At 37.5% G+C, this 21,672-nt stretch overlaps 1 protein-coding gene and 1 long non-coding RNA gene across 5 annotated transcripts in view; one reads left to right on the forward strand and one right to left on the reverse strand.

The window, feature by feature from the left end:
* Positions 1-21,672, forward strand: part of LOC132539393 (uncharacterized) — a 299,247-nt gene that overhangs the window by 256,461 nt on the left and 21,114 nt on the right. The gene's annotated exons all lie outside the window — the stretch shown is intronic.
* SPAG16 (sperm associated antigen 16) overlaps positions 1-21,672 on the reverse strand; it is a 1,038,313-nt gene that overhangs the window by 22,723 nt on the left and 993,918 nt on the right. The window lies entirely within an intron of this gene.

The raw sequence follows: 21,672 nt of genomic DNA on the forward strand, positions 1-21,672 counted from the left end.
TATACTTTGGGGATGTTCTTTTTCTTTTAATATATTATGGAGACAAGCATGATCACTTCATGAAATAAATGAGCCATTAAACCTAAGAATTCTTCACTTGTATGGGCTCCTTTCAAAGGCCTGTAATGGGAAAATCTTTGGAAATTTTTTATTTTGTATTTTTTTATTCTTTATATACCAGCTCCATAAAAATTAAGATATATTACTGAACTTAGATGTTTCTAGGCCACTAGGCCTAGTAAGTATAGCCATCTTATTCTACCGTTCTCAAAAACGCAAATCTCTTCTACTAGACAGAACTGAAATATATACAATGATAATTGTACTTTTTAAATTTTATAGCTGTATGATAACCTGTCATTTCATTGCTTTGGGAGAAGTCAAAAAATATGATACACCTACTTTGTAATTTATCATGTGATGTTTGCATTCTTAAAGTGAACACAGATTGCTGATTTCTGAGGGTAGATTTGATTTTTTTAATTATTAATATTCTGGGGGGGAAATATTCATAGTCTGGCAGGAGGTATATATTTTTTCTCTTTTCTTTAGAAACAGAGAAAGGCAGAGAAAGAGAGAGAGAGACAGAGAGGGAATAAGAGATCATAGCACCAAAACATTCCTCAATATGATCAGGGCTAGACTCAAACCTGGACTGCACACATGGCAAAGCAACATGCTATCCAGGCGAACTATTTAATCAGCCTGCAATGATCTTTTTTTTTTTTAATTATATTTACTTATTTTCCCTTTTGTTGCCCTTTTTTATTGTTGTTATTGATTTCCTTGTTGTTGGCTATGACAGAGAGAAATGGAGACAGGAGGGAAAGACAGAGAGGGGGAGAGAAAGATAGACACTTGCAGACCTGCTTCATGGCCAGTGAAGTGACTCCCCTGCAGATGGGGAGCTGGGTGCTTGAACTGGGATCCTTATGCCTGTACTTGCACTTTGCACCACGTGCGCTTAACCCACTGTGTTACCACCCGACTCTCAATGATCCATAAAAAAAAAAACAGATACTTTTTTGGAATGTGTTATAAGGGGATTAATAAAGTTAGGCATATTGGAAGCCCCAAATTGAAATACTAGCAGATAAATCAAGATCATAAAGAAGTACAAATGGCAGCCAGGAAATTTCAACACATCTTCCTTATTGAACCACACATTTGGATATATGTTTGCTGGTATTCATGTAACAAATAAAGTTTGTCGTTTTAATAAAAAGATAACTTTAAGAAATAAAAATTTTATGGAGGCTGGGAGGTGGTTCACCCAATTAAGGGCATATAGTACAAAGCACAAGACTCATTCAAAGATCCAGGTTTGAGCCCCTAGCTCCCCAACTGCAGGAGCCACCCACCTTCAGGAGACACCCACTGTTTCACAAGTAATGCAGCAGGTCTGCAAGTATTTGTCTTTCTCTCTCCCTATCTCTGCCTCGTCTTTTAACTTCTCTCTGTTCTAATAAAGTGGAAAAAATAGCCGCAAGGAGCTGTGGACTAATAGTGCCTGCACCAAGTCCCAGTGATAATCCTGGAAGGAAAAAGAAAAGAAAGAAAGAGAGAGAGAGAGAGAGAGAGAGAGAGAGAGAGAGAGAGAGAGAGAGGAAGGGAAGGGAAGGGAAGGGAAAGGAAGGGAAGGGAAGGGAAGGGAAGGGAAGGGAAGGGAAGGGAAGGGAAGAGAAGAGAAGAGAAGAGAAGAGAAGAGAAGAGAAGAGAAGAGAAGAGAAGAGAAGAGAAGAGAAGAGAAGAGAAGAGAAGAGGAGAGAAGAGAGAAATAAAGGAAGAAAGGTAGTTTTTCTTTGTGTATGTAATGAGCAAGTAGTTAAGATCCTGGACTTTTAGAGTCTGAATGATAAGAGTTAAGCTCTCTTAGCCTCAGTTACTTTGCAGATATCAAAATGGTATGTTTGTGAATCTAAATGAGATACTAATCGGTAAAATATGCATGATTGACTATATTTGGAAACTGATTTAAGTACTTTAATCTCTAGAACATCCTCAAAGCTATGAACTGTTATCTTCAGACCTGTTTTACAATGAACACTGACATATTAAATAAATCTCCAAAAAGTATATAGCAGTGATAATAGAATCTGAGTCCAAGTGACCTAGTTGGAGTCAGGCTTTGAGGGACCTGATACATTCCTCATTAGAAACAATGCAAATTCTGAATCAGTGCTCAACATTCTCATCAGTATTTAATATATAAGGACTATTTGTGTCATAATAAAAGACAGTTGGTAATTCCAGTGTTGCTTGAAAGCAGACATGAGTTTTCTATTGCTATCTCATGTTGCCTATGTTAAAAATAACATACACAAAGTATAGCATTTAAGTGGAGGTTAGTGATGTTTCCACAAGTCTAATATACTTCAACTTGACCCAAAGGTAGAGTTTAGAACACATAGGAGAAGAACAAGATTTTATGTGCTTTAGTTATTCTCTAAGATATAGGTCCTATTTTAGTTAACTATCTACACTGAAAGAAATTGCAACCATATGTGTTGGAAAACAGATCAACAGATGGCATGTTTTAGAGACCTATTGCATAAATTGAAGAAATGAAAAGGTTTTCCTGCCTTGAAAACATGTTCTGCCACTGGTTTCCAAGAACATACCTTCTGCAGAGAGGGGGTGTAGAAGGGGGAAAGGAGGGATAATGGTTGTGCAAAGAACAATTAGTTAACCTTTGTAGCTTTGGATTAACTATGACAGCAAATCTGAGTATTACATTGTAGAAGTAGACATATAGTCATCACTTGTATTGCTTTACCCAATTTGATTTCCACAACCTTGTGTATCAGAGGATCATGTCTAGACAGAAAAATGAATGGTAACAGTGCTGCCAGTATTAATGTGGAAAATGAGAGTTTGAGTTCTGTTTGTAAGGTTAAAATTACTAGGGGCAAACTATTGCAACAAATATGGCTCCAAGATAAAGGGAATGCAATATCTATACTGATTTCACAACATTTTAAATTTTGTTTCACTCGATATATTATTTATAAAATTTAGACTGGTTTTACATTGATACTATATAGGTTAGTAATTAATATTCAAAGTAATGATGCTATTTTAGAAGTTCTGGAGTTAGTGTCTTAAATAAGTATCAATTACCCAGTCAACAGAAAAATATGTCAGTGATAACAAGCTGATGGGAAAAGATATTTTATGAAGATTTCGAGGTTTCCCATGTGCATGAATTACTGAAATAACCTTATTTCTAGTCTGTCTTGAAACAAATATCTGCACAATAGAGTGAGTTCTGAATCATGTCAAGTGAGATAAGATAAAAGGAAAAGGATGAATACCAGATGATCTTACTTAAGGTTAGCACTTAAGAAGCAAGAAAAGAAAAGGAAAATGCAGGGTGAAGCTTGGACTGGGTGTGATGTATAAGAGCAAAAAATCTCTTAGCTAGAATGAGGTAAGAGGGACCTGGGTTGGTAGTGGAAGTGGTATGTAAATACCTACTGTATGGAGCAAAGAAACTGTGCCTATTGGTCAATATCTATCCTTTAAACCTTTTTTTTTCCATTAAATAATTTGGGAAAAATTATTGGACATGGACAGAATATTCACCACAGAAGGGATCCAAAAGGCCAAGAAACACATGAAAAAATGCTCCAAGTCTTTGATTGTTTGAGAAATGCAAATAAAAACAACAATGATATACCACTTTACTCCTGTGAGAATGTCCTACATCAAAAAATGGTAACAGCAACAAATGCTGGAGAGGGTGTGGGGTCAAAGGAACCCTGCTGCACTGCTGATGGGAATGTCAATTGGTCCAACCTCTGTGGAGAACAGTCTGGAGAACTCTCACAAGGCTAGAAATGGACCTACCCTATGATTCTGCAACTCCTCTCCTGGGGATATATCCTGAAGAACCCAACACACCCATCCAAAAAGATATGTGCACACATATGTTCTTAGCAACACAATCTGTAATAGCCAAAACCTGGAAGCAACCAGGTGTCCAACAGTAGATGAGTGGCTGAGCAAGTTGTGGTATATATACACTATGGAATACTACTCAGCTATATAAAATGGTGACTTCACCATTTTCAACTGATCTTGGATGGACCTTGAAAAATTCATGTCAATTGAAATAAGTCAGAAACAGAAGGATGAATATTGGATGATCTGTCTCTCTTAGGCAGAAGTTGAAAAACAAGATCAGAAGATAAAACACAAGTAGAACCTGAACTGGAATTGGAAGAGTTCACTGCATGGCTCTGGCTTCGGATGGAATTATATTTTAAGGGCTAGATTGTTGAGGAAGTAGGGTGAACCATTCTATACCACATGCTCAACACAGAAGCCACTAAAGATCTCATGGCAAGTACTGTGATTGTGACACTCGATGTTCCTTTATAGAAGACTTCAAGAATAGTAGCAGTTAGAACAACACTTGGTCAAATAACCTGAATTCATGGGTCATTTTCTATATTATGATTTGAAGTATATAGAATACCTTTTCACAATTGTCAGAGGGAAAAAAGAATCTAGTGTTTGACCACCTTTTGAATAATTATAGGAAGAACAAAGATCATAAAGGTAATGTTCCTCATGTAGGAAAAGAGACTTAAGATTCAGTATATAAACTTCCAAGGATCACAGACTAATTCACATGCTTGACAAATACCTAATAGTTGAGCTATTGTTTCTGAAAAGGAAAAAGAAAGGACGCCATCTCTGAGAATCTTTTTTTAAAAATCTTAATGTTTTTTAAAAATTTTCAGTTCTTTATTAACACTTGTGAAGTTTTCCCCCTGCAGGTTGGAACCAAGGGCTCCAACCCAGGTCCTTGTACATTATAGTGACATGTGCACTCAACAGGTGCACTACCACCAGGTCCTCTTAGAATCCCTCTACCACTGTTATCTTTTCAAGCACACCCTCACTATGAGAGCACTTAAATCTGATGGGTATTATTACTTGCAATCACAAAATCTGCTACAGAGAGTAGTACTGGCCATGAGTTATAAAGGTACTTACTATACTAACATTGAGTCATTGAATATGGAATCAGACAGTCTAAAGTTGAACCATGAAAAATGCAGGTTACATCTTGTAGCAAATATATTTTAGTTTATGAATACTTTGCATTCCTTCATAGTGAAGTTAGGTTAATAAAATGCTATTTTTCTTGGATAAATTATGCTTCCTTGCACATTTGTAATGGAATTTAGTTCTTAGTCAAACATGAAGCTGGTTAGAATCATTACTTATTAGTCAGATTCCTTTGAGGATTTGATGTTTCAGGCCATTGGCATCATTCATGTGGGTGAACCATAAATATTTTAATTATTTTCATTCACCACAAGCATTGACTCTGGCAACAGGAGGGATATTTGATGATTCTGTTGCTACAAAACCTGGCTAACAAATCACTGTGATATTTACTTTTCTTTTTCTAAATCTACAGGGAAATAAATTTATGGATCACTTAACCTTTTGCCCACGGAACAAATCCAAGTCAGTTCTGAATTAATATTGCTCTGAGGATGTAAAGCAAAGCTTGGCTTTTAAAGCAAAACAGAGGGTTAAGGAAACAACAGAGGTGGAAATGCTGGTCCTCGCCTGAATTAAATGATCATTCAAGATCTTGGTATATTGGCACAGATATCTGATACACTGTGTTTTGTTTTGTAACTTTCATAAAGTAACAAGCTGTCTGCAACTACTTTGAATTGGATTCTTTAGAAGGAGAAAATCGAGTTGCTCATTTTCCTTTAGAGATGGTGCAAATGTTGATACTCTCTTGTCTGAAGATGTGACTTTGTCCACAGGATCTTCCTGACATATAGAAAAGGTATCAACAATTCTATGGATATTTTTGATACGTGTGCTTAACCCGCTGTGCTACCGCCCGACTCCTGGATATTTTTGATTTCTACATTTTATTCCAAAGCTTGTCATATGTCCTGAAATGTGAGGTTCCAGGGCCCTATTCAAATAATGAAATCATTTGGGGGCATTTCAAATACAATTGAACTCCAAATGAAAAAAAAAATTTTTTGACTGGGGTACCAGGCAGTAGTGCACTAGGTTAAGCACACATAGTGGCAAACGCTAGAAGAAGAAGAAGCACACATAGTACAAAGCGCAAGGATCCAGGTTCAAGCCTCATGCTCCCCACCTGTGGGGATCGCCTCACAAGTGGTGAAGCAGGTCTGCAGGTGTCTGTCTTTCTCGCTCACTCTCTATCTCCTCCTCCTATCTCAATTTCTCTCTGTCCTATCCAATAAAAGGGGGGGGGTTAAAAAAAAAAGAAAGAAAAAATGTTGACAAAAGAAGAGCAAATATCACTGGAAATTTTTCTATATATGTTCACCCCCTATATATAAAGAACTTGCCCACATGAGAAGGCATCGATGTTTTTTCATAATTAGAACAACTTTACCAAAAGAAAAGCTTCTTTTCAGGTCTGAGTGGTAGTGCATCTAGTTAAAAACACACATTATAGTGTGCAAGGACTTGTGTTCAAGTTCCTGGTCTCCACATGCAGGGTCAATGTTTCACAGGTGGTATAAGAATGCTACAAGTCTCTCCTCTCCCCTATGTCTCTATCCTCACTCAACTTCTCCTAGAAAGTAAAATAAAATAAATCTAAAAAAAGAGAGAGAATAAATTTTAAAAAGTTCTGCTAAGTTACAAAAGCGCTAGTTTAACACAAGAACTACTGAAAACGTAGTTTCTTGCATATATTTTCTTTTTTAAAATTTGTATATATAAAATGGAAATATTGACAAGATCATAAGATAAGAGGGGTACAATTCCACATAATTCCTACCACCAGAACTCCCTATCCCACCTCCCCCCCCCCCCTGCCCGAAAGCCTTCCTATTCTTTATCCCTCTGGGAGTATGGAGCCAGTATCATTATGGGGTGCAGAAGGCAGAAGGTCTGGTTTCTGTAACTGTTTCCCCGCTGAACATGGGCATTGACAGGTCGATCCACACTCCCAGCCTGTCTCTCTCTTTCCCTAGTGAGGCAGGGATCTGTGGAGCCAGGGCTCCAGCATATATTTTCTTAATGGTAACTGGGAATGAAAACTACTTAGAGATGTCACATGCTTTGTACATTCCTTTGAACTATCCTCTCACACATATTTAGAGTTATTAACATGTGATAATACTTTGCAAGGTACTGTTCCTTAAAATTGTGGTTATGAAGCACAATTTTTCTATTTTTTTTAAAGTGTTGTTCTTTTCATTGCAAAGAAGGAAAAGATTTTCTAGACACAGCAAAGCCAAGGATTCCCATGGAATATGAAGGGAAATAGGCATGATTATCTACACCCAATAGATTCAATAACAAATCAGGACACCATTTCCCTTATTGACTGAAATTTCCTTAATAAATTCTCCTCTGGAGAGCAAGTAGCAATTATACTAATGTAGAAGTAGAAGCAATAGTCGACTCCAAATCACAGAAAACATTCACAGGAAATGTGACAGAACCATGTTAACCTATGCTTCTGTTGCTTAATATTTGCTGATATTTATCATTTCCTTTCTGTTATTTTTGAGTCAGAGCTGCAATGAACACAGTGTCTTATGGGTCCTGAGAGTCTGAAACATCTAATTTTAAAGGTATCCTCTGGTTTAACTTCTTTATATACTGATTTCACTCAAACTTAGAAATCCATTAAGCAGAGTACATGCCAGCAAATCTCTGGAAACTTACTCTAACTGGGTCATCACTTGCTACTTAAATGTAAAAAAATTTTAAAAACTTGAAAAAATAATTCAGTCTAGTCTGCTGACAATTATATTAAAGCATTTCTTAAAATTACTTATTTACTTACTTATTTTTCATGAAAGAGCTACACAGAAAGAGAGAGAGACCAGAGCACTGCTCATATCTGGCTTATGTTGGTGCTGGGGATTGAACCTAGGACCTAAGGGCTTCAGATATGAAGATCTTTTGCACAATCATTATGCTATCTCCCCAGCCCCCAAATAAAAGAATCTTGAGTCCCATTCTGTTTCTTGTTTTCTGCCTATTAAACTCTCATTATTAAGCATGATGAAGTCCACTTCTTCACCTCATGTTAGATGGGACTTGAAGGAATCATGTTAAATGAGATAAACCAGAAAGAGAGGGATGAATATGGGATTATCTCACTCATGGGAAGAAACTGAGAAACAAGAACAGAAAGGGAAAATAAAGTAAAACTTGAAATTTTGGTGAACTGCACAAACTGAAGGAGGACAGGGATAGGGGTGGAAGGAGGGTTGCCTTTCAGGTTCTGCCTAGTACATGATGATGGACCTAGTTGGGTGGGTTAGAGTGTTTTTGCAAACACCTGTCTTGGTGAGATGAGGAATTGTACTCATGTGTCAACAATTGTACTGTAAATCATTGCCTCCCAATACAAAACAAAGAAGGAAAAAAAAAACACGCTCTCATTATTAACAATTCTTGAACAATAAAGCAGAAGCAATCACACAGGACTACATAAAAGTAATTTCAGTAGAGTTTAATAGAAGTGTATCTGAAAATTGTTTTAGTCATTTCCTTGAATCTTGCCAGTAACTAGAAATGCTTTTCAAGCATTAGCATTTTGCAAATCCTAGAAGTGCATGTGCTGCTTATTGTGTGAAAATAACTTTCATTTCTATCCCATGAACTGAAATAGTGGAATCTATATTACTTTATGGTCTTCAGTACTGATATGAGACTTAATGAATCTATTTAAGGTAAAAACCTCCCATGTTTGCCACAGAATAGGGTTGATACATAGCTACCTTATTACCATTATCATTATTTACTCCATCCTTGCTTTCTCTTGGAAAAAAAGAGAAAAAGTCCATTCACTAACCTTTCCATTCTATTATTAATTTAGTCCTTCAACAATTTCTCTCCTAGGGATTTGTCCAAAGGAAGCAAAAACAACCATTCAAAGATCTATGCACCCCTGTGTTCATAGCAGCACAATTTGTGATAACCCAAACTTGGAAGCAACCAAGATACCCAACAACAGATGAGTGACTAAGAAAATTGTGATATGCATGCACAGTGAACTAGCTGTTAAAAAGGATGAAATCATCTCCATTGCCTCTTCTTGGATGGAACTTGAATATATTATGTTAAGTGAGGTAAGCCGAAAAGAGAAGAACAAATACTGGATGCTATTACATATAGATTGAGTTTAAGAAACAGTGACGGGAGTCGGGCGGTAGCGCCCGGTTATGCGCACGTGGCGCAAAGCGCGAGGACCAGCACAAAGATCCCGGTTCAACCCCCTGCTCCCCACCTGCAGGGGAGTCGCTTCATAAGCGGTGAAGCAGATCTGCAGATGTCTTTCTCTCCCCCCTCTGTCTTCCCCTCCTCTCTCCATTTCTCTCTGTCCTATCCAACAATGACGACATCAATAACTACAACAATAAACAAGGGCAACAAAAGAGAATAAATAAATATTTTAAAAGTCCTGGTGTCAATAAATTAAAAAAAAAAAAGAAACAGTGACAACAGAGAAAACACAAAGTAAAAATTTTACAGAGTATTGTGCATTGCACCAAAACAAAGGACTCTGAGCAAGAGCGGAAAGGGAAGGAGTGTTAAGTTGCATGATGGTGGAAATGAGGGCTAAAGTATTTTGCAGAGAACTTTCATATAAGCTAAGATTTTTACCCATGTATCAATAACTGGCTTGTGAACTATTAAGTCCCCAGTAAAAAAAAATTAAAACAAAAATATTTTTTAAATATTTTATTTTATTTTAATGATAGAAATAAAGACACAGAGAGACTAGAGCACTACTCAACTTGCTTTACAGTGGTTCTAGGGATTGAACTTGGGAGCTAGAAGCCTCAGGCGTGAAAGTCTTTTGTAGAACCATTATGATGTCTTACCAAAAAATATAAATTATTTTTAAAAATATAGAAAAATTAGTTCTTTAATCAAATATAGGATTTTTGTGATTCAGGCATTGTGTGTGAGGCCAGGGAGGGAAACAAATATTACAAAATGCAATATACCTTGTAAAAGTATGAGTCCAACCTACACTTTTGTTTTATGAATTTCAGGATTGTCTTGAGAACTATATATATGACTGGGACGATCTGTGTCTTGCTTCTTAAAGAGGTCCCAGAATAAAAGAGTGTTGAATGACAATTCTCCCATGTCTATCTTCCATAAAGGCTTAGAACTATGACAGAGGAAGAGTATGCCCACATGGTGAACCTAATTACCTAGTTAATCCTGATACTGGACTCATGTTTCCCTTATAACTAATTTGGGGTAGGTTATCATATTATGATAATAAATGCTCAGGAACTTAGTAGGTCCATTCCATCACTCTTATGTAACTAAGAAAACCTTGCTTCATTTCTGTCTCCAAGTGTTAACAAACTCAGGGGAATTTTTTTTGTTTTAATACTCAAACATCTTAGCCTTGTGATAGGGTACCAGGACCAATTCTAAGACGAACCTTAAACCACAGATATAGTATTAAGTTGGGACAATTCTTATAGGTCAGCTCTTTTCAGATATCTAACTTTGAGTAGACTCTAGAAGCATGAAAGAAGAACATGAGATTGGGAATCATATGCTACAATCCTTAAGGTTAGTCACAGCTCTGACATTTGTAAGCTTTGCAACTTATTCCTCATCTTTTTTTTTTTTTCTATAAAGTTGTAGAGTATTGCATTAGAAGCAGGGTAGTACTGATAAATGAAATACAAACAGAGTGTATAGTTTGGTATATTACTTAAAGTCAACCAATTAGTATCTGCCACCACCACCACCACCCCTATTTCTTTTTTCTCCCTGTGTTGCATTGCCTGACTACAGAGCTGGTTGGGTAGGAAATTCTTCAGATATAAATGGCTCATGAAAAAGCAGGTTTCACGGTAGTAATGTCTAAACAGGAATGTATCAGTTTTCAAAGAATTGCATTTTGAGAGATAATTCACAAGAGGCTGCCTAGTGTCAATCTGATCCAGAGTTGAGCAACCTGCAGCAGGTATGCCAGACGGTGGTATGATGAGCCAAGGTGCTGGGCATGTTGCCATTTCCCAGGTGGAAAAGAGTCCAGATTAACTGCCAGTCTGAGCCTGGCAGAATGAGTCATGAGTTTCTACTAACTGCTGCTGCCTCTTCTATTACACAACTGTCCATACAGAGCAAGGGAGAGAATGTCGTCAAGTTCAAGTTGGAGCTTGTTTCCTAGACCTGAGACCAAGGGTAACATTGCTGTGACTTCTCTTAGGACTTTTGTCCACACACTCTCCTAATCAGAGGACTTTGTGGATAGGCTTTCTGGGACATTGTTAATATCCTCTAAGGACACATTATCCTCCTTCACCTTCTAAGTAGAACCTTGATCTTGTTCAGGAATCTGCCCTGTCACAGAGAGCCCTTGAGGGAGTATTAGGGAAGGGCCCTAATTATTCCAAATCTATCAAGGTAGATAATTACAAGGAGCTTAGCATTTTTCTGCTAAAAATGAATAAAGAGATATTTAACTCCAATTGCTACTGGCAGTCTTCTCAAATTTATAAAGTTAATTGACTTACAGCAAAACCAAGAAGACCAAAAATGCATTGCAGAGATACAGAAAGAAATTAGATGGCATCACCAATGATGGAACAACCCACTTTGCCTCTTAGAAGACATCCTCATATGCAAACCAGTATACTTCCTTACTATTTAAACCAGTTTGAGTGAAGTTTCCTGCTATTTGCAGCCAGATTATCCCTCCCCCCCAACTAATCCACTTGCAATATCAATTTCCTGTTGCTGCTGTAGTGCGTGACCAGCCACAGTAATATAAAATGCATACATGTTGTACAGTGCTGGAGGTCAGACAGCTAAAATGGGTGAGCAGGACTGTGTTGGACACAGAGGCTCTATGTCTTCTCCCCCAACCTGCAACCCCTGACTCAAGGTTCATAAACTGCACTTCTGCCATCACATCGTTTCTGGCTGTGATTCTCCTGCCTACCCCTAGTCTCCACCATAATTGGGATTTTTGTGGTTATTTGCACTTACTGGATAAGTTCATGAAGACCCTCATCTGAAAATCTAAGATTTAACTGCATCTGCAAAGCCCTTCAGAAGGTAACATGTCTTTAAATTCTAGTGATAAGGACAGTCTTTTGAGAACCTATACTGCTATACCAACCACAGGTGCTTAACAGAGCCACATGATATTTCTAAGTGGTATATTCATGATATATTATAAAGAAATACAATATATATACATATATATATATTACACATATATGTATTTGCTATTCAGTCATATCATGTAATCAACATTTATAGAAAGTATTCAAGGCATTGTGCTATGTGCTCCCTGATTACAAAAGTAAATTAAGTCCTTGACTCTTAAAAAAAAAAAGGTAGATAAGGCCAGGTGGTGGCACACCTGGTCACCTGGGTGAGCACACATGCGCATGTTACAATGTGCAAGGACCCAGAACAGAGCCCCCAGTCCCCACCTGCAGGGGGAAAGTTTTACAAGTGGTGAAACCTTGCTGCCGGTATCTTTCTGTCTCTCTCCCTCTCTCTCTTTCCCCTGCCCTCTCAATTTCTGGCTATCTCTATCCATAAATAAAGATAATTTTTAAAAAAGAAAAGAAATACTTAAAAAAAAGAGATAGACAAATAACCAGATGATATTATTAGAGTGTTCAGTATAGTTTATGTAAACAGAGAAGTTCTGTTTGAAGGACTAGGTTAGGCTTATTGACTATTACAGTCTCTTTTTAAGTACACATACAATAATGTCATTACATATTAAGAAAAATAAAGTCTTAAATTAATCAATTTCCAATTTGATCCTAATATTTGCACTACTTCTCTAGTTTTGATTTACTTTGGTCAAGCAGATATAATTTAAAAATTACTTAAGACACTTGAGAAATGTGGTTTAGATAATTTTGCACAATATATTTAAAAGCTAATTCACTTCATAATCTATTTATTAAACCAATGTTTGCTAAGTTACTAAGTTACAGGAAGTATGCTACATCCCAGAGGCAATTTAAAGGTGATTAAAATATCATGGTGTCTTGTACTGTAATTAGACCTAGGACAGGTATACAAATAACTATAACACATCTAATAATATTTAATTCTGCCATGAATTGTCACATAATTGGTCTCTAATTTTGCTTTTCAACATGCCTTGTGATTGTCCATTACTTGTATTGCACTCTCTCTCTTAGTTCATTTTTTTTAAACACTGAAGATCATAGAAAACAACTGTTTCAAAAATGGCATGTCTTATAAAGTCTGACAGATTTCAAAAAACACTGCTATTTTATGTCTCATTAAGAAAGAAAGAAGAATGGCTTTCAATTAAAACACACACTATCAACTGGAAAACAATTCCCAATTGTTGAGATCTTAGCTTGTAAAATTAAGAACTTTAGATTTGTGGGGATAAACTCACAAAGGGTACAATGTTATCTAGATCCTAATGTACCAAGGTTAACAATCTGTTAGCTGTATTGATAGAGGACAAAGAACACTGGGGTTTTATTTTCTCTTCTTCACTGTTTTTATAATTTGAATATTATAAGTGTTCACAACGTGTGTGTGTGTGTGTGTGTGTGTGTGTGTGTGTGTATGTGTGTGTGTATATATGTTGCTTCTGTCTTTTTTTTTTGGAGTGTTACCATAGAATAGTATTTCTTCTTGTATGTGCTGTGTGTGTATATTGGTGGTAGTGGGAATGTGTTAAGTTATGGCATACATTCAATGTACTGTGTGAAGTCTACTTAGAATAGGAGGTGATATGGCGAGATGCCTTAAACTGTATCTAATCTCAGCTAATGAAAAACAATTTGAAAGTCAAGGAAGGAAAAAAAATTTAATCTCCATCATACTTTATAAATTAGTTTTTGGCAACTGTTGCCTAACACGTTTCTGGACAAATGAAATAAAATAAGTCAGTTTAGAGATAATTCACTGTTTACCTTTTTTAACAAGTCTACTTATTTTTTGGACTAAGCCCTTCTACTTATAAAGTAGAAAACTACCAACAATAAAATAGTTTCGAAATTAGTTGAGGTCTAAAAATGACAGCAAGTTCTAGAGAGAAAGCATGTGAACTAAGCCTGTTGTCCTTCTCCTAATTCTCACCCCCCAAGTAGCTGGAGATGTAACATCTCTGACTGATTAATGGGAGAGAAGTCTTGTTCTGACAGATGTACTCAGAGTCCCAAGTTTAAACTTCCACTAATAATCTGACATCATGCCTATCTCAAAAGCATTTTGACATTAAGTACATTAAATCATAATATATCTTTCTACAGTATACTAAGAACTTAGGTGAAATACAAGAATCACCTAATAGGATTTAGAATCCTGCATATCTCATTTTCATGGGCCAGGAAACACAGACACACCAAAAATAAAAGACAGGAGGCTTCTCTAAGGAAGGGATATGGATTTATTGAGAGCTTATTAAGAACCACACATTGAGCTAAATGATTTTGTTTGTGGTGCTTTATTTAATTGAATGAGGTATGCATCTACTTTGCTGTAACTTTGGTGCAGAAATCAAATGTTCTATTTGATATAGTGATTATCTGAGCAAATTGCTCTAGTGCAGCACAGTTTGGGAGTCCTGATTAACTGACACATTTGCTTTTGGGGCTGCAGGTGCAGACTCCCTCTCCAATGTTTCATATATTTTGAGAAATTTATATCTTTGATGTTCTGCTTGGCTCCATTCTATTTGGTAAATGAGTTTATAAGACAAAATACTTCAGAAGAAAGTGTGTGTTTGTCAAGCTGTGTGATCTAAAGGAACAAGCTGTTAAGAAATTTTAATGTGGACAACTATGCTTTTTTATTTCTGCTAGATATTCAAAGGGGTTAGCATTCTTATGCTAGTAGCTCCTGTTTCCTGCCATGATCATTGTATCATCAAGACTACTTTATTATATGAAATAATTTTAACATCTACCAAATGACTTTAAACAAACTTGCTTGCTTTGGAGTTTCAAGAAAATAATTCTGGATATATTCAAAGTCATTTCTAGATTACCTTGCTGGTACATATTTTGCCCAAACAGACTTTGAATATCTACTTAAAAGAATTTAAATTAAGAGTTGGAAGACAACTATTAGAAGGTTTCGGGCAGAGGGTAGACAGCATAATGGTTTTTGCCCAAACAGACTCTCATGCCTGAGGCTCCGAAGTCCCAGGTTCAATCCCCTGCACCACCATATGCCAGAGATGAACAGTGCTCTGGTAAAAACAAACAAACAAAATATTGGAAGGTTCACTCATATGTGGAATAGAGATAACAAAAGCAAATGAACTTGCAAAAACTAATAGCCAAACTGTATCTTAGACTTACTAAAAATTAACTTGGTGATCTCAAGGGGAGGGTAAGGGGTACAGTAACTTTGGTGTTAGGTGTGGTGAGTTGTACATAAGATCTTATACCCCTAAATTCTTATAATTTTTAAATTAATTAATTAATTTACCTTTTGTTGTCCTTGTTTTTTATTGTTGTTGTAGTTATTATTTTTGTTGTTATTGATATCATCATTGTTAGATAGGACAGAGAGAAATGGAGAGAGGAAGGGAAGACAGAGGGAGGAAAAAGATAGACACCTGAAGACCTGCTTCACTGTCTACGAAGTGACTCCCTTGCAGGTGGGGACCCCGGGGCTTGAACTGGGATCCTTATGCCCATCCTTGCTCTTTGCGCCACATGCGCTTAACCTGCTGTGCTACCGCCTGACTCCCTAACTCTTACAATTTTGTGGAAAATGTTAATCAATAAATAAAAACAAGCTAGCCTGGAAGCAGTGATTATAAATGTCCAATAAGTTAAAATCTAAATTCCTTAGCAATTCCAGGTACCAGTTGACCTCAATCTCTGTTTAAATTTCTAGCCACTCCTCCTCATTTTCAGCTTTATAAAACAAATTCTACTACATTCTAACATTGCTTGCATTGGACTTTCATCAGGATGAAAACTCAATGTATTTTGCTGTTGTTGATTTTTTTTTTCTTGTCTCCATTATCTCTGGTGTAACATGGTCAGTTTGGGGGACATAGTGAGTATCCACAAGATTATTGCTAAATAAAGGAATGTGTCCACGTTATTTCAATTATAACCATGACTAATTACACTTTTGCTATGAGGAAGTTAAATCTGAAATTATTCTGTCCCACTGTGGCATCAACAAGAAATTACAAAGATATGCAGGAAGGAAAATAATTCACTTTCTAAATCTCTCCCCCTTAATGAAAGAGGACATCTCAAAGTCTTCATTCCTGTCGGCCAAGTTATCAATCCCTAACTTCCTCCTTCTCAATGAATGTTCTTCTGCAACTTTTGAATTAGAAAGTAACAGCATTGATGGTTGGGTGATAATCCACCTGATAGAGTGTATATATTAGCATGTGCTAATATTCAGTTTTAAGTCCCTAGTCCCCACCTTTAGGAGGAAACCATCACAAGATATACAGCAGTGTCTCATGTGTCTTTCTCTATATTTCTCTTCATCTGTCTTTTACCTTCTATCAAAAAATGGCCACAAGGAATGATGGAGTGGTGCATGCACGGATCCTCAGCATTAATCCTGGGGGGTGGGGGGGGGGGAGAAAAAAAAGAAGGTAACAATATTGTTCTAGGGGGCTGGAGGCTTTTAGCACAAAAAGGAAATGTAATCCTATATTTTTCCTTTGGCATATAGTACCTATCATCTTCATAATGTCTGTGGGTGTGGGTCTGTGGGCTGTTCATACTATTTCTGTTATGGGAATACCATGGATAGCCCCATGGAAGATCCATGAATGGTAGAATACTGTGGTGTCTACCCTCTCTAAAATAGAAAAATAAGAAAATTGACTCAGTGAAGCTTTATGTGCCAGGCTTCAGTGCTGCATTTAAAAATAACGTAACGCAGCATGTGGTCTGGGAGGTGGCACAGTGGATCAGGGACTAAAAATAACACAGCATAATAAAAAATAATAAAAATATATGTAGGTAGTCAAGCCCCCGGTTCCCCACCTGCAGGAGAGTCCCTTCACAGGTGGTGAAGCAGGTCTGCAGGTGTCTTTCTCTCCCCCTCTCTGTCTTCACCCTCCTCTCTCCATTTCTCTCTGTCCTATCCAACAACAACATAAGTAATAACTACAACAATAAAACAACAAGGGCAACAAAAGGAAATTAATTAATTAATTTAATTAAAAAAATATATTCGTAGGTAGGTACATTTTTTGGTAGGTGAGTGCTTTGCCCCTGGGCTGGTTCTTCCTCCCAATAGGTACATTTAAAAAATATATTTTCCATAACACCCAACCAAAAAGAGGTGTGTACTCCTATGTTCATAGCAGCACAATTCATAATAGCTAAAACCTGGAAGCAACCCAGGTGCCCAACAACAGATGAGTGGCTGAGAAAGTTGTGGTATATATACACAATGGAATACTATGCAGCTATCAAGAACAATGAACCCACCTTCTCTGACCCATCTTGGACAGAGCTAGAAGGAATTATGTTAAGTGAACTAAGTCAGAAAGATAAAGATGAGTATGGGATGATCCCAATCATCAACAGAAGCTGACTAAGAAGATCTGAAAGGGAAACTAAAAGCAGGACCTGATCAAATTGTAAGTAGGGCACCAAAGTAAATACCCAGTGGTGAGGGGTAGACATGTAGCTTCCTGGGCCAGTGGGGGGTGGGAGTGGGCGGGAGGGATGGGTCACAGTCCTTTGGTGGTGGGAATGGTGTTTATGTACACTCCTAGCAAAATGTAGACATATAAATCAGTAGTTAATTAATATGAGAGGGGGAAATCAATTGTATGTCTCAAAGTTTCTCAAAAGACAAACTGAATCTTTTTAATATATAGGCTATGTATTTAATATGCGGACTCTCTCAAAAGCCTAGACCAAGTAGATTAGAAGCATCCAATAGCACAGCTATATACAAGATACTGGGTACTGTACAGCAAACCATAACAAAGGGACTTTTCAAAGTTAACCCAATTAACAAATAATGTGATGATAATATTAACTATCGATTGTCTTTTTGAACCCTAAGACAGCAGGAACCTCACATCTTCACTATAGAGCCCCTACTTCCCCCAGTCCTGGAACCCTTGGATAAGGCCCACTTTCTCGTATGCATCTCACAATCCAAACCAAATAATATTGCATCTGCAATATTAACCAAATAATAATAACCAAAGCAAATAATAACCAAAGCAACGATAGCCACTTCAACATGCTTCACCTCAGACTGTATCCAGAGACTTCACGTGTGGAATGACAACCCTTCAACTTCATTACTCGGGTGAGACCTTTCCTTTTATAGTACACTCTAATTTCATCTCAGGTAGTTCACTTTCTAACAAAGTCCCATAATCTAGATATACACCAGTTTCTGTGAGAGAGAGCTTATGTGCACACGTATCCATAAACTACTGCAAAATATATACCTGAAAGCAGAAGTACACTAGAGTTTGCAGTTCCAGATGCCACCAGGATGCTGGCTAGGCTTCCCTGGATTGAAGACCCCACCAATGTGTCCTGGAGCTCAGCTTCCCCAGAGACACACCTTACTAGGGAAAGAGAGAGGCAGACTGGGAGTATGGACCGACCAGTCAACGCCCATGTTCAGCGGGGAAGCAATTACAGAAGCCAGACCTTCTACCTTCTGCAACCCTCAACGACCCTGGGTCCATGCTCCCAGAGGGCTAGAGAATGGGAAAGCTACCATGGGAGGGGGTGGGTTATGGGGATTGGGTGGTGGGAATTGTGTGGAGTTGTACCCCTCCTACCTTATGTTTTTGTTCACTAATCCTTTCTTAAATAAAAAATTAAATAAATAATATATTTATTCCCTTTTGTTGCCCTTGTTGTTTTATTGTTGTAGTTATTATTGTTGTTATTTATGTTGTTGTTTTTGGATAGGACAGAAAGAAATGGAGAAAAGAGGGGAAGACAGAAAGGGGGAGACCTCTTCACCACTTGTGAAGTAACTCCTTTGCAAGTGGGGAGCTGGGGGCTCAAAACCGGATGCTAATGCCAGTCCTTGTGCTTGCGCTGGTAGGTACATTTTAATTTAAATAAACTTTACTTCTAGTCTTAACAGAAATATGGGCAATAAACTCTTGGGACACATTTACAACTTGGGATTAGACACTAGTACAGAGGAAAGGTTAAGTTTTCTACAAGCTGTCCCCCTAATCCCATTTTTTTTTTATTTTGGGTAGGAGGGGTACACACAGTTCCCACCGCCCAATCTCCATATCCCACCCCCTCCCCCGATAGCTTTCCCATTCTCTATCCCTCTGGGAGCATGGACCCAGGGTCATTGAGGGTTGCAGAAGGTAGAAGGTCTGGCTTCCGTAATTGCTTCCTCGCTGAACATGGGCGTTGACTGGTCCCATTTTTCTTACTCCTTTATTTGTAAAAATTATATCATAAAACACAACACATAGAATAACAACAATCTCCTCATATTCTACTATCATAAATTATAGCTTTTCTTGGACAAATTCCCTGAAGTCCATGTAAACGTCTCAGGATTAATGAATATACAGTGGGAAAGACTCAACTGCAGATCAGACAACTACTGTTGTATCCTTGACAAAAAAGCTTTTTTTTTTTATTTCCTGTTTAAATGATTCCCAGAACCATACTTCAAATGACAGTAAATAGGAAAGTTACCTGTCTTTCATGCTTTTAGCTAAAAACTTTGCTGTATCTTTCTAGTTTTGTTTTAGGAAGGGAAGTCTAATCTTGTTGAGTTTAAAGCCTAAATGATAGAGACTAGTTAGTTACAATGTTATAATACTTCAAGGACAGATAAGAATATTGTTTTTCACATTTGGTTGTGGGTAGAAATTAACAAACTGGGGAGTCGAGTGGTAGCTCAGCGGGTTAAGCGAAGGTGGCATAGGGCGCAAGGACTCGTATAAGGATCCTGGTTCAAGCCCCCAGCTCCCCACCTGTGGGGGGGTCACTTCACAGTCGGTGAAGCAGATCTGCAGATGTCTATCTTTCTCTTCCCTTCTCTGTCTTCCCCTCCTCTCTCCATTTCTCTCTGTCCTATCCAACGACAACATCAATAACTACAACAATAAAAAAACAACAAGGGCAACAAAAGGGAATAAATAAACAAATAACTATTAAAAAAAAAGAAAGAAAACAAACTCCAGGCTGTTCTTACCATTTCTATTATAAGGATTAAGTGTAAAGCAGCATAGAATGTAGGTCCCTGATGAGATTTGTATTTGATTCTCTAACATCAGGCTTGTATGAATCTGTCACATGATATATCAGTTTTACTCAAAAATTGGAGGTATTTAATGAGAGAGATCTCTGAGACTAAGCTATAGCTCAAAGTTCAGGGAGTAATTTATACACAAAATACACATATTGGTCTTATTATTATTCCTCTGGAAATAACTGCATGTGTTAATAATATTGATTACAATGTGTTTAGGTTTTACTACATTTACAGAGCCTTTAGCACAAATGTGTCACAGAAGAGCAGGCGGGAATGTGTAGCATACACATACTTAGGAACAACGTATGCCTCCAGCACCAGATCAGTGCCACCTCATTAAGAATATCCTTAGAATTATCAGATCCTAGGGAGGTCTTTTATTTCACGTAGCAAATTGCCTCCACAATAGACATTCTTGGTAGTGAACCTGACAGTGGTTTTCATTAGGGTGAAGCCCCACTGGCAATCTAAAATAAAACTAGAACTCCCATAGAAAATAAGAACTGAAATCCTGAGGGCTTATCTGCTTTGCCACACGCAACAGAGTCAGGTTCCAGTTCCTACCCCGATAACACCATAGGAAGCTTTGGTGCTATAGTGTCTAATATTTCTACCTTTCTCTTTCTCTTCCTGAAAAAAAAAAAAATTTAGCCTGGAGTGGTGAAGCCCTGGCGATGACAAAACTGTCTGCAGGGCCATTGTCATCAAAACTGCTTGGTACTGGAACATGAATAGACATACTGACCAGTGGAATAGAATTGAGAGCCCAGAAGTGAGCCCCCACACCTATGGACATCTAATCTTTGACAAAGGGGCCCAGACTATTAAATGGGGAAAACAGAGTCTCTTCAAAAAATGGTGTTGGAAAGAATGGGTTGAAACATGCAGAAGAATGAAACTGAACCACTGTATTTCACCAAATACAAAAGTAAATTCCAAGTGGATCAAGGACTTGGATGTTAGACCACAAACTATCAGATACTTAGAGGAAAATATTGGCAGAACTCTTTTCCGCATAAATTTTAAAGACATCTTCAATGAAATGAATCCTATTACAAAGAAGACTAAGGCAAGTATAAACCTATGGGACTACATCAAATTAAAAAGCTTCTGCACAGCTAAAGAAACTACTACCCAAACCAAGAGACCCCTCACAGAATGGGAGAAGATCTTTACAAGCCATACATCAGACAAGAGTATAATAACCAACATATATAAAGAGCTTGCCAAACTCAACAACACAACAAATAACCCTATCCAAAAATGGGGGTGGGGGAGGACATGAACAGAATATTCACCACAGAAGAGATCCAAAAGGCTGAGAAACACATGAAAAAATGCTCCAAGTTTCTGACTGTCAGAGAAATGCAAATAAAGACAACAACGAGATACCACTTCACTCCTGTGAGAATGTCATACATCAGAAAAGGTAATAGCAGC

This window comes from Erinaceus europaeus, chromosome 7 (assembly GCF_950295315.1).
Source record: "Erinaceus europaeus chromosome 7, mEriEur2.1, whole genome shotgun sequence".
In the NCBI taxonomy this organism is placed as follows: Eukaryota; Metazoa; Chordata; class Mammalia; order Eulipotyphla; family Erinaceidae; genus Erinaceus; species Erinaceus europaeus.